Source organism: Chiloscyllium punctatum, chromosome 23 (assembly GCF_047496795.1).
Source record: "Chiloscyllium punctatum isolate Juve2018m chromosome 23, sChiPun1.3, whole genome shotgun sequence".
Taxonomy (NCBI): Eukaryota; Metazoa; Chordata; class Chondrichthyes; order Orectolobiformes; family Hemiscylliidae; genus Chiloscyllium; species Chiloscyllium punctatum.
The window spans coordinates 68,451,768-68,466,810 of NC_092761.1; the positions used below are offsets into that span (position 1 = coordinate 68,451,768).

At 39.2% G+C, this 15,043-nt stretch overlaps 1 protein-coding gene across 5 annotated transcripts in view; it reads right to left on the reverse strand.

Annotated features, from left to right (window-relative positions):
* LOC140494124 (galactosylgalactosylxylosylprotein 3-beta-glucuronosyltransferase 1-like) overlaps window positions 1-15,043 on the reverse strand; it is a 184,146-nt gene that overhangs the window by 35,852 nt on the left and 133,251 nt on the right. The window lies entirely within an intron of this gene.

A 15,043-nucleotide genomic window follows, 5' to 3' on the forward strand; every position in this document is an offset into this window, starting at 1 on the left:
TTCCAACAGTGCTGTTAGAAGCAAGTTGATCAGAGCAAGAACTGCTGTGTGCACTTCCAGAGCTCACTTTAAAGAAACAGTGATGGAATTTTAGGGCATGAATGCTCTGTTGTCCTCTTCATTCTGTGCCCATTTGGGCAAAAATACCTTAGAAGGATGGGGTGAGCTTAGAAGAATGTGTGTGTCTGCATGTAAGGGGTGGTGGGTGTAGGAAAGTAAAGATGAAATCTCAACCTGGACTAATTCCAAATCAAAATCAGGACAGAAATAACTCAGGAGGGTGTGTGTCTTAAAGAATCAATATTCTCAAGTATTAGAAGATGATGAGTTTCATGCATATCAATTTTGGGTTTTCTGGACATGATTATAAAGAACTAATTGAAAAAGAGTACCTGCATGTTATTTTCAAAAGTGTTTGAGTGAACTAACAAACAGACAAAGTTAAAAATGATACAACACCAGATTATAGTCTAACACGTTTATTTGAAAATACAAGCTTTCGGAGGACTGCTCCTTTGTCAGGTAGCTACCTGCTGAAGGAACTAGCCTCTGAAAGCTTGTACTTTCAAATAAACCTGTTGGACTGTAACCTGATGTCGTATCATTTCTAACTTTGTCCACCTCAGTCCAACACCGACACCTCCACATCATAACATATAGATAGTTTGTACAACATGATGCAGAGGCAAAATATTGTAGATGTTGGAACTTTAAAATAGCAACAGAAAATGTTGGAATTACTCAGCAGGTTTGTTGAGAAGGAAACAAGGTTAGCAGAGTCCTGATAACAGAACATTGACCTTACACATTAACTATATTTTTTCTCCCTCCAGATGGACACGGTCAGAGCTGCCGAGCATTTCCAGAATTTTCTGTTTTGATTTATTTATGATTTAATGTTTATTAGAAGATTTAGAATACAATAGACTAGTGAACCAATGTAAAATATGTTACATCTCTTAAATGAATGTGCACTGTACCTGTTGTCATCAGAGCTTAGCAAATATCATCTTCATTCAGATAAGAAATTACATTCAATGCGCAGACCTTTTCATTTCTGACTCTGTTGCCAATAAAACATTTCAAACTCAATCAGTCAGGGTTGAGTACAATGCTCTGATTGTCTAAACATTACATTTTCACATATCACTGAGTCATCACTGTTACAACACACATGGCATCAGCACTCAGCAACTGAACTAAATCTGACAGGTTTTTAAAAGCAAAAATATGATTTTTCACTCTTTCAAAGCCAAGAGCAAGCAATATTATTGGATACTATTTTAATTCTACTGCTTGATGAGAACACGCTGATTATTTGGAGTACTCAGACGAACAAATGTGTTCTCGAATTACTTGTCTTAGTCCGGCTGTATGGTTTTCAGCACTGTATGCCTGCTTCTGCTGGAATAATAATAATCTTTTAGAAGTTCTCACTTTTGCTTCTTTCTTTCAGTCTCATTCTCTTAATTCAACCTTTCTTCTTTCTTGATTTCTATTTCCATACCTACCTTGTGTTTATTTTAGTCAAAGAGTGTGTACTGGAAACTGTTGCATTTCATGACATTCCTCATTCCTGATGAAGAGCTTATACAAGAAACGTCGATCCTCCTGATCCTTGGGTGCTGCCTGACTGGATGTGCTTTTCCAGCACCACACTCTTTGACTCTGATCTCCAGCATCTTCAGTCCTCACTTTCTCCTAGTTGAATTTATTTCACCCGATTCAATTCACACTTTATCTCAGTTGTTCCCCTGTTAACTTCTCAACCATGAACTCATGCTAGTCAATGATACACCACCATTCATTGAAATCCCAGAGATCTCTTTGACCTTGCCATGCAATTATCAGCTCACACTTCAGAAAGTGCTAAGTAGATATTGAAATAGAGCAAACCAGAACCATCCTGGGTGATAATGGTTAATCTGATCATGCCATTTCTCACTGTAAATTTCTCACTGGCCTTGAAAAGTGGCTAGTCCACCTCAGATTACCCTTGATGGATAAGGCATGTCAAACATTTGAGCAACAGTTGAAGTTAACTGTTCCACACAGCTATTATGCAGTAGCAATGTGACTGCTATTCACCACTAAGAGGATAATAACTTTCTACCAAAAATACTTCCTATCAAATAAATTAGTAATGATGTGTGCCAATTTCTTTTCCATTGTGATGCCAGATTCTAATCCCTAATACTGGCTGATCTTAGCAAATGGTATGTTCCTTTTGCTGCTTGCAACAAGCAAGTTATCAAATGTACTGAAGCAGCCTGCACTGGCAACACTTGCAACAGTTTCCAAGGAGAGGCTGGATAGGCTGGGACTTCATTCCCTGGAGCATAGAGGTTGAGGTGTGACTTTATAGAAGTTTATGTAATCATGAGGGGCATAGGTAAAGTGAATAGCCAAGGTTTTTATCTTAGGGTAGGGGAATTCAAAACTAGAGGGCATAGTTTTGAGGTGAAAGGGGAAAGATTTAAAAACTTTCTGAGGGGCAACATTTTCATGTACAGGGTGGTATGCATATGGAATTGAAATGGCAGAGGAAGTGGTAGATGCTGGTACAATTATAACATTTAAAAGGCACTAGGTACAAGGTTTAGAGGAATATGAGTCAAATGGCACTAGTTTGGGAAACTAAGTTGGATCAAAGGGTCTGTTTCTGTGCTGCATGACTCTGTGACTCTACAGGATGTAATTCTGCAATTAGCCAATAATTGCTGCATAATACTGAGTGTGCAAAGAATTACATTGACAGCCACTGTAGGATTGTCACTTGGGATCACATTATGTCACACTTGCATTAACTGGAAACTACATGTACTGTATATGGGAAACTATATATATATACACAGGGCCCTATTATGTGCAAAAAGAAAGAACATATGCACGTACTGCAGTGATGAAGAAATGCCTTCCTGAACTGTTGCAGTTCATGGGATACAGCTAAACCCATAACTCTCGTAGAGAAATAGTGAGGATATTTGTTACATACGTACTGCACATTCTGCACCTATTCCAACTCAAAAAAAATCCGTAATAGCAATTTGTTCTTTTTTTTCTCAGGGCCATGCACTGACTAATCAGAGTTAACCAATTTGGTTTAAATTTTAGACAATGGCTGTTGAGTATCAATCATCATTAACTATTACATTCTCTATCACAATGTCTCTACCAAGGAATGCTCTCCTCTCATTCAGCAGAAATGCTGCTTTCCCCTTGGATTGGTATTTTTACAAATTATCCTGATGACTGGGAGATAAAGAGTGCCAACAAAATGTGAATATTTCAGTAATATTCATGAAAATAAATATGATATGGTGCTGAGTTGTTTTTGTTTTCAGATAGTAATAATCAACTCTTCTACTGGTTGTTTGAAGTTCAATCCAAACAAATTCAATTCATGGAAATTAATGCAGGGTACTCTTGAGGTTATTGAAGATTATCTTGTGTAGAATTTGCAAAGGGTCAGGGGAAATATAAATCACAAGTGAACTTCAGCCTAGAGCTGCCATTAACTTAATAAATCACACAAGGTAACTTCTCAGGTGGTCATCCCAGATGTGGAGCATCCCCAAGTGAGAGGGCATTTAGGGATTCTCTAGACATTAAAATGAATGGGTGAGGAATGATGGAAAGTGGGCTTGGGATTCGCCCCTTTTTCAGATGTGGTAGATAGGGTCCCTTTGATGGGTTAAGAAATGTTATGCTATATGTTAAGATATATTAAGAAACTAAGGGCTCTTGTGACACAGTACGAGTGCACCTATCTCTGGGCCCGAAGATCTGGATTCAGTCCCATCTGCTCCAGACATTTGATAAGGTTGATTAAGGAAAAATCCACAGTGAGAAACCGTGGGCCCTGGCGTTAGCGCAGCTTTCAGAATCATTAAAAGGTGAGTCAGTTCGATTCTGAAGCAACATTTCTGTGAGCAGGAACCTTTTCAGCTCATCTATAACATTCAAGGATGTGGGACCAGTGCAGGAAATTGGGATTGGTGCACTTTTAATGGTAGTTATGTTAGTGCAGATTCGATGGGCCAAAGGGTCTTTTCTGCACTATATGAATCTATGAATGCATGAATTACTCTGACTCCTAGCCCTCTTCAATTCCCACAATTAGCTAAGCCTCTCACATCATAGTTTACAGAGAGCATAGAAGCAAATGCTCTATGGGATCACATTATTCATCTACAGAAGTAAGTAGTTTCCACAGTACACAAATAAAATAAATAGTTTCATTTCATGTTGTGTAATTCTACATTCTAGATTGATAACTTTATAGTTTATACACTGAGGTATACACTAGAGTGCAATGTTTAATCTGTGCATAGAGATATGTTAGCAATATACTATTTCAACAGCTGACTGGTTCTGTTTGTATCTTATCTCATCTGTAATGATTGATATATAAATAAATTAAACATACACTTTATTGTAGAATCACAAAATTGTTATGGTACACAACAAGGCCATTTGGCCCATCATGTCTATACCAACTGTCAGAGCATTTTGACTTAATGCCAAACGCCTGCATTTTCCCATTACATTGCTTCTACTTAAATAATTAGCCAATGCCATCTTGAATCCTCAATTGAACCTGCCTCCATCACACTTCAAGGTTGTGCATTTCAGAACCATACAACAAAGGGTTTTCTCACCTTACATTTGCTCCTTTTGCAGAACACTTTAAACTCTGCCATCTGGTTCTATATTACACCCAATCATTTTAAATTGCAGCTTGGACTGAATGGTTTGCTCGGACTATTTCTGAGGACAGGTAAAAGTCAACCACACTGCTGTGAGCCTGGAGCTACATGTTGGCTGGATTGGGCTAGGTGGAAGACTGCTTTCTCTGAAGACCATTCATGAACAAGACTAGCTCTCAATCCTGGATTTTTGTCTGTGAATTTAATTTCACCAACTGCTTTCCTTATTTGTTTTAAAACATGATGCCAGACATTGTGCTCAACCCCTGCATTGTGAGTTTAATGATGTTACCACTTTGCTATGGCTTCCCCCCCCTCCGCCCAGAAAGTAGATAAGATTGGCCATGAGGCCCCCTTCTGTGCTGTGTCATTTCCACAGTTCGGGAAAGAAGCTGTTATTACTAATCTGAGTTATGGTCAGAAGAGAAGAAGGTTAGCCCTTCAAACCTCTCATAATCCTCTGAAAAATGCTTTATTGCATGTATTGTTCTGAGGTCCTTCAAACTTTGTTGTAATGAGAAATGACAGCATCTCGAGTTCAGTGAGAGCCTCAAACATAACATGAAAGAACAAATTCTACTGTGACTGGATTCAATTTTTTGTACAAATTGCTGGTGAGAAAATGAATTTGTATTATATAACCATCCTCAAATGTTTAGATACCAAGAGAATCAAGGGATAAGATTTGAGGTAAAAGATCAGCAGAATCTGACTGAATGATGGTGAAGGCTCGTAGGGCTTTATGGTTGACTTCTGATGAAATCACATGTTGTTTCTGTGGTGCTATTAAGGGAATTGAAGTTAATGGAACCTTTCATTTCCATCTGAATCAATAGAACTGGTAGATGGGTTTAACATTTTAAGTTCCTCTGACAAAGCAGCACTCTTGTGTTTATCTGTTTCTGCAGTGAGACCAAGGTGACACCAGCTAATAAGAAGTCATTTATATTATTTGCTACATCACACTGAAATTAGATTATTGTTAGCTCTGGGAACTGGTAAAGCATTCTTAATCAGCTTTATTGAAATTGAAATCTATCCACTGTTTACAGCAAGAACTCAGGAAATGTTTGGTACTTGGGAAATGCGTGTGTGTGACAGGTTTTGCCATAATAAGGTTCCCTTATAATTAGTTTGTGCATTGTGAGTAATGGTTTTAATTGACTTTGACTTTGTTTTAATGAGGAGGTAATTTTAAGGTGTTAAAGAGAGATTGTCATCTCACTGGGTTTGTTTGGTTATAAAAGCAAGTTTTCTTTTACAATTCCTGGAGGAGCCAGACACAGAAATCTGGCTTAAAGACTGTAATAAAAGCTCTACCACGCTAGATGTTATTTCTGTTGTACTGTGAAGATTAGTCTTGTAGTTTTACAGAGAAACTTCAAGGTACATTTCCCGACACAGCAGTTGGCAGGGAGTCTTGCCTGCTGGGGCTATTCAAATTCAGATCTGTGATACCCATTAGTTCCCAATCATTCGGGATACATGCTTCCTCTCCATAATTAAGCCTCTTCACCAGGTGTGCCTTGTCAGAAAATCAACACTTTCATTTCAAATGATATTAAGTAATTTTTAAAATCATGCTTCACAATATCATGTCGCTCCACTCTGCTGAGATCTATTATCTTCCAAGAGAGATCATGTTTACCATGGTTACATTAAGCAATGCAGCTTTTTCTGTGTTGCTTGAATATTGAGCCAATAGGCAGAAGAGCTCAATCAAAGTTGAATGGCTTGTTGATTGAGTCTGACTTTGCTGGTGCAAACAAGGCCAATGATCATTGGAAAGCTGTCAAACTGTGGGGAAGCTTCTAAGTTTTGTTATTTCAAACCATTTTTACCACAGAGGCATTCAGATGGTCATGTAATATTATATCAAGGCAATTTACTGAAACAGGTTACTTAGTCCAAAAGAAAAATGGCATTGTTTATTCTCTGTATCAATCCCCATTCCAATTTTACTTCAGTTAACTTAATTTTATTATTTCTCTCAGCCTCATGTAGTTACTTAGCTTCGCTTTAAACCCTTGGATGCTGCCTGAACTGTTGTGCTCTTCCAGCACTACTAATCCAGAATCTGGTTTCCAGCATCTGCAGTCATTGTTTTTACCTTCGCTTTAAACCCACCTGTGCTTTGGTCCCAACTACCTCATGTCATTTATTATAATCACAGGAGGGACAAATTTATATTGCAATCCCTGATGAGCTCTCCAAATTATGTAACAATCTGGTAAGGGATTGTAATCACTTTTTTTAAAGTAGACAAAAGTTCAGATCCAGGACCTCAATAAGCCACAATATTCCACTGCTTTGAATAAACAGTAAATCTTTACTTTAAATTTGAATTATGAATACAGTGCAACGTTTGTTAAATTTAGTTCTAACACCCAGAAATAATATGTGGTAAACATTGCCTTCATTGTTCAGTCCTTTGAGTATGGGAGTTGGGAAGTCACATTGAGGTTGTGCAAGATATTGGTGAAGTCTCTTCTGAAATATTGTGTCCAATTCTGGTCTCCCAGTTATAGGAAGGATATTATTAAGCTGAACAGGGTTCAAAAGAGATTTATCAGGATATTGCTGGGTATGGAAGGTTTAAGTTATAAAGAAAGGCTGCATGGTCTGGGTCTTTTTGCACTGCAGCATAGGAGGTTGAGAGGTGATCATATATTTTCCAGAGGCTGGGCAAGTTCAAGACAAGGGGACACATTTTTAAGGTGAGGGCAGAGAGATCTAAAAAAGACATGAGGGGCACACTGTTTATACAGAGGGTTGTTTATGTGTGGAATGAACTTTCTGTGGAAGTGGGGAATTTGAGCACAATTACAATGTTTAAAAGTTGTTTGGATAAGTATATGAACAGGAGAGGTTTGGTGGGATATGAGCCAGGGGCAGGCAGGTGAGATGAGTTTAGTTTGGAATTATGTTCGGCATGGACTAGTTGGATTGAAGGGTCTGTTTCCATGCTGTACGATTCTATGACACTATGTGTAATATACTATGATCAAACTCCTCATGGCACACACTAAACGTGAAATGTGATCCACACAAGTCCCATGGATTTCTCAGCAATCATTGCAGAAGTTAATACATGATGAGTCATCAAATCTCAGTTAAATTCACAAAGGGTTACAATTTTTCACTTCTGTTAGCCTGGTTTTTAAACTTCAGGTTGGGAACTCTTCTGTCAAGGACCGATTCAATAATTACTCCTTTTCTGGCGAATCATCCTTCTGTCCTGAATTCACATTCTGCAGACTCTGAAACTGCTCAGAAGTTATTCATGAGCATAATTTTCATTTTATTCATTCACAGGATGAGGGTGTCACAGGCTAGGCCAGCATTTATTGCCCATTTGCAATTGCCCAGAGGGCACTTAAAAGTCAATTCCAGTGTCTGGAATCACATGTAGCCCAGACCAGGTTAGGATGACAGACTTCCTTCTCTAAAGGACGTTTAGTGAACCAGATGGATTTTCCTGACAATCGACAATGGATTGATGATTATCATTGACTCTTAATTCCAGATGATCTTTTAGTGGATTGTCATGGAGGGAATTGACCTCAGATCCCCAGAACATTCCTGGGTCACTGGATTAACAGTGCAGCAATAATAACGTTAGGCCATCACCTCCTCCTACTCGTCACCAAAAATTAGTTGCACTGAGACAGTCCTGACCTTGGGCTTTAATCTTGCTCAGTTACATCAAGAAAATACTGTTTGTCAGCTTTCAAACCACATTCTCTCATTGCATTGAGGTATTAATGTTGTATTAATTTCAAGCCCTTATGTTTTACCGAACCCAGAATGATTTTTCAACTTTCTCAGCTCCCCAGGAACTCCACTGAGTCCTGTTTCCAATTCCTATCTATAATTCGTATTAATTCCTTGGACTTTTCAATGGTGTCATTTTAACATTATAGAACCACTTAGCTGCTTTTGACTCCTCACTGAGTCCCCCTACTCAGTATCTGTGTTTGTCAGCTGCCTTCCCAGTAATAGAACTCAATTGCATTCCTAAAATGGACTCTAGAGCTCACTCTTTCACAGACGTATTAGCCTTCAGCCCACCTCTGTCTCCTCTGAACCCTAACTGTCCTGAGTGTCCTAGCTGAAAAAACTTGTAATACCCTCCCATTGAATGTTGCCATCTGTTGATTTTTGGAGTTGCTTGTTCAGTTAGATTGTCACAGAATACTGGAAATGGTCTGCATCACAAACAATTCCACATACAAAAAAGAATCACTAGTTGGTCTTCAAATCCTTATAGCACTTGATAATAACTACCTAATATTTGTGACCCCTGAATTCTGATCTCTCCCACATGTGGAAGCTATGTTTACGTATGAAATTGTTTCATAATTCTAAGGATATCTATAAGATCATCACTTTGTCTTTTCTGAAGAGAGCAGCTCCCAGATAATTAGAATTTCTCAGCTCTGGTCTTACCCTTGTATGGTAAAGACCACACTAAATATTAGCAATTATGAAAGGACCTAACTGTCAGACAAGATTGAAACTGCATGTTTTGTTTTGATTAGAATATTACTCCTAAGTGTATATTTGTTCTTAAATAGTTAATGTCCTGTACAGGAAGGCTGAGATGTATGCATGGAAAGCTAAGAGAACCAGTGTGTGGAGCAATGGTACTTATGTGTCATTGCTCTCTGAGAAAGTAGGATCATTAACTCATTCTAGATAAGAGATTGGGTGATTATGCTGATTTAACTTCTTTTCTCTAAGCTATCATTGCTCATTATGTCTGAATGATGTTATTAATTTGCGAACAGCAGGAGATATTTTCTAAGGGACCTTCCACCTAGAAGCATAGTAACCAGCTTCACAGACAGTCCTCTTGGCCAGCCTGGAGACAGACAGGGTCAAACTTCCCAGTGAAGATCAATCATGACAAACACACAGCCCGATGTCTATTCAGGAGGTGTGCTGTGAGAAAGAAACCCAACCAGACCAGGACTGAGTCTTGTTCCCTGAATGTAGATTCTGCCAGATTCCGAGAAATGGCTGAGAAGAAAAGCAGATCTTTAGCCTGTGAATAAGGTCTTAGCAGCATTTTATCTGCTAGAACCGGGGAGGAGCTCATTGGGATATAACGGAAATTTCATTGTATGCTCTTAAAAATCACCAAGCAAACCAATTCATTGATGTTGATTTGATGACAGTCAGGGAAAAGGGGCTAACTGAACACCTTTCAACAAACTGGCAAAAAACTTTGGGCTGAATGGCCTCTGTCCGTATGATTCCATGACTTGTTTTTGGACTTACCTCATTGAAATGGAATTAGTCTATCTTTAAAAAGGTTAGGAAACACAAATGTGAGATTATTGTACCATTTTATTTAATAAAGGACCTTTACTGTTCTGGTCCTGGGTCACATTTCGCCCATCTCTGCCTCAGCTCCTTGCTTTAATTGGATGAGTAACAAATTTTGTCTGATTATATTTCTGTGAAGTACCTTTGAATATTTCTACAATATTAAATGTAACTTGTTTCTTGGTCATGCTATTTAGGAGTAGACATTACTCAGTAAAGTGACATGGGAACCACTGACTGGATTGATTAATAATGTTGAATCTGAAAAATGTTTGGGAGCAGATCTGAAATTTGGAAATTACATTTTATTATTGATAATGATGGCCTACAAACAGCACCTGCTCAGAGAATACGTGAACTCAATCTATCCAGCTTCAGTTAGGTCCTTTTCCTAATGTTCTGGAACAGCAGATTTGCAAACATCTATTATTAGCTGTAAGTTTCCCCAGTGGTATGAAACACAGACACCCCCACAGCAACATTTTGATGGTGGTGAATGTGGGACATAAATCAAGCAAAATATCCTTGGTTTGGAATTGGATATATAACATTTTATCTCTCCACCCTGCAGGCTCCTTGCCTCTATTCCTGAAACGTCAATTTTCCTGCTCCTTGGATGCTGCCTGACCTGCTGTGCTTTTCCAGCACCACTCTAATCCAGACTCGGGTTTCCAGCATCTGCAGTCCTTGTTTTTACCTATATAACAAGCAGTCGTCCATTCTTGAAGACTTACTCAATGTCAAACACAGCGAATTACCTACTTACTGTGAAAGGCAAAAGATCACCACTAAAAGATGAATTTGTAATGTCACTCCCCTCCCCATCCCCTCTGCTTCAAGGATAACCAGCAGCTGTTAACAACTGCTAAACTTGCTGATTTCATTCCTTATTGATCTTGCCAGTGAATTGCATTGAAGGCTAGTCTCCTCCTTCATGGAAAGACTTAAAACAGTGATTTCTTAAAACCTGCTCGTGGGTGTATGGCACAATGGCTCAGTGGTTAGCACTGCTGCCTTACAACACTAGGACCTGAGCTCGATTCTAGCTTTGGGTGACTGTCTATGTAGACTTTGCATGTTCTTCTTGTTTCTGCATGGGTTTCCTTCAGGTTCTCTGGTTTCTTCCCGCAATCCAAAGCTGTGCAGGTTAGGTGGGTTGGCCATGCTAGGTGTCCAGGGATGTGCAGCTAGGTTGATTAGCCATGGGAAATGCAGGGTCACAGGGATGGGGAAGTGTGATGTTTGTTGGAGGGTCAGTGCAGAATTGATGGTCTGAATGGTCTGTTTCTGCACTGTAGGGATTCTACTATGAGAGTCATGTAAAATTGAGAAATGCATGTCACTTGCTGAGCCATATTTATTGCCCATCCCTAACTTCTCAGAGGGAACTTAAGGGTTAACCACATTGCTGTGGGTCTGGTGAATCACATGTAGACCATCATTGGTAAGGATGACAGATTTCCTTTTCTAAAGAACGTGGCAAAAGGGTTTTCACAAGAATCCACAGTGGTAACATGCTTGCCAGGCTAGTTTTTTATTTGTTGATTTCAAATTTCACCATTTGTTATGGTGGAATTCAAACCCATGACCCCAGAACAGTATCTTGGGATTCTGGATTATTAGTCCAGTGACATTATTACTGTATAACTGTCTCTCCTCAAATGTCCCAGCAATAGTCAATCATCAAACCTGTCCTCATTCAGTGTCCAAACTCGCACTGCCTTTCCCATATTCCCTGAGGCCCTCACAAATCAGAAATGATAATAGCTCACTAAAACATCAGGAGTTATGCATTCAAATTATTCCTCAACCTGTGGGTAAAAGTTTCTCCCTACACTCTGTGATGCAATTACAATTCAGCTCTTATATAAGTGATTTTGCAACTTCATTAGATACAGTGCACGGAGAAATTCTGTCTCTTCCTCCCCAAGGGTCATTTTATTCAAATTGTACATTTATCACTTGAGACTAGAGAATAGGCTGGAACTCTCAATGATGCTCAAAGGAAACCTCTTAAGAACATAACTTTCTTTCCTTAATCTTCTATTAGTTCAGGTAATTTTCAGCAGCTAACAGAGTAGTCTGTCACCTGTGCCTGATGAAATGGCTGCTGCAGGAATTTTGTCCAAAGATGTGACATAAGCAAGTTCTTTCCGTGACTTGTGAGCTAAAACTGGATTATGTGGCCACATTCAACTTCCGTGCCTATGAAGTAAATGATGGCATATTACTTTTCATCCTGCCAAAAATGACTCTTTATGCAACTTTGGCTAAAAGAGTTAGCTGTGCTCGTCACCATAGCAACAGTCTAAGGTCACATAAAAATCTACCCAGAAAGAGGCACCTTCTCCCAAGCAAACAGAGCAAACAATTCAAAGAGTTCCAATTTCTTCATTATGTACTTCATTGAGCCTTGCCTTTTCTTTGCCCAAACTAATGGATGTGCTGGCATATCCAAAGAGCTAAATTAAAAATGCACTACAGCACTCCATTTCTGTGTATTCTTTCAACAATGGCCTGTGCTTCTTAGAGGTGACACTAGTGTTTTTGTTGTTGGGACTTTCAGTGACTCAGGCAGGCATTAGATGAGTCAAAAGAATTGATGCAAGTGCTAATCATAAATGGATGTCTGTATGTGTCAATCCACATCTGAACCCTAACTGTCGCTAAAAATGGCAATAAAGTAATTCAGAGAAGTGTACTGAATGTGGAATGACATCGTTTCAGTGCAAATCAATGCAGAACTATTTATGAAATGTTTCTTTGTGACAGATGTGATAATACCTGATGAAGGGCTTTTGCCCGAAACGTCGATTTCGAAGCTACTTGGATGCTGCCTGAACTGCTGTGCTCTTCCAGCACCACTAATCCAGAATCTGGTTTCCAGCATCTGCAGTCATTGTTTTTACCCCTGGAAAACAGTCAATGCTATTCTACTTTTAAAAAAATGATGCACAGGGTTGGCAGATCTATTGCACAAACTTTTTCATATTATTGACTGGTCAGGTTGTATTTTTGAATGATATTCAAAACCTATCATTTAATTTTGTGCAGTGGTGTGTGAAACGACTCCACAGAGGCCAGCATCCCATCACCAAGTCACCCTTTAATTACATGTAGAGATTCCTTGACACTGATCCAGATTCCTCAGAGCCAGCTCTCAGAGTGAACAGGATGTCTGACACTCCTGTTTTTATCTTTCCTGATAAAGGGCTTTTGCCCGAAACATCAATTTTCCTGCTCCTCGGATGCTGCCTCACCTGCTGTGCTTTTTCAGCACCACTCTAATCTTGACTCTAATCTCCAGCATCTGCAGTACCCACCTCTGCCCTCTTGTTCTTATCTGTCAGTCAGGGCTCCCTGATTGGAACAGATTAACACCCTCAATCAGGGAACTCATATTCTATGTGATCCAGCTGGCTGAGCTCATTACAATCACTACAATGTGATACACATTATTGTCACTGAAATGTGTGCTGGATAAGCAGCTTATTGAGTAGAATGCAAATGTTAAGTTAACCTTTGGTAGGCTCCACCACTATCAACAGTAATATGAAGTGCTTTGCAGTGCTGGGTGTATAAATGCCTCTCAAACATGTTCTAATAAGAATCTAGTCCCAAGCATTTCCTCACATATCCTAGTGTATGAAGAAAATCATCAAGCATATTATTTTTTGTTGTGACAAGGTTTAAGTGTTCTATTCTGCACAATGAAGAAATGACTATTCTTGTCTCTTCTGATAGTTTGTAGCTTCTCATAGTTTTTCCTTACCTACAAGTGACTGCTGTCTGACTCTGCTAGGCTTCTGCAACTCTTGTTTTCCATTATTGTGTATAATACTGCTCTGTAAGTATATCTCCTACTAGTGTAAACAGTTCTACCCTTTATTCAACCTGTTGCACATAGCTGCTGATATCCCATAATGCCTTGCTACATATCACCATGACATTATCATATACAATCAATTATATCATACATATGTCAGGCTAGTACAAAGCAATAAAGTGCAAGTTTGACACATTGACCATTTAGAAACAATGATAAGATTACTGTTTGTAGCTGTATAAAAGTCAAGTTTCTAAGACTAAACATTTAGCAAAGAAATAGATGGTTGGTAAAGAGATCAAAGGGGCAACTTTTTCACGCAGAGGTTGGTGCCTATGTGGAATGAGCTGCCAGAGGAAGTGGCGGAGGCTAGTTCAATTGCAACATTTAAAAGGCATCTGGGGTGTATGAATAGGAAGGGTATGGAGGGATATGGGCCTGGTGTTGGTAGGTGGAACTAAATTGGGTTGGGATATCTGGTTGGCATGGACGGGTTGGACGAAAGGGTCTGCTTCTGTGCTGTACATCTTTATGACTATAAGTGTTGAAATCAACCTTCTCCTATCATCTCGCTGTTGTCGGGTTTGTGGTTCAGAACCTGTTCAGGCCAACTCTGCCACAAGAAACCATGCAAAGAGAGCCAAATGATAGTTTGATTATTAAATTGTTATTTCAAATTAGGTAAGATCTTAATCTTCTGTCACAATAAAAAATTGGTTTTCTTCGCACACGCAGTACACCCTCCAAGACTGACTTTGAAATTTACAATGCACACATCGTTTTTCTTCTTTCTGGATGTAAATTCAGATAGATTCACCAAAAACAGAATCCCCAACTTTCGTTTCTTGATCAGGGGAATGGAGATGGAAGATTTCCTGGCCTCGCAAACATAACCCAAAGGAAAACTAGCCTGGAATGTGAGATTTTCATTCTGGGGTAGCAAGGTTCCCTGGTAAGCAGACTGGATGACCCCAGAATGACAGCTGATGCCATTCTCTGTTGATGAAGGCTGGGTACAAGGTCTGCCAATCAAAGAAACCAAAAATCACTCTATACCCATCAACCTTCATGTCTCCTTCCCCATATACTCCCTACCACCCATCAATGCCAACCCATAGCCTGAATACTGTCCTAAGCCCTTTACCTGCCCAATAGCCCTGTACAGTGTTTTTGCCAA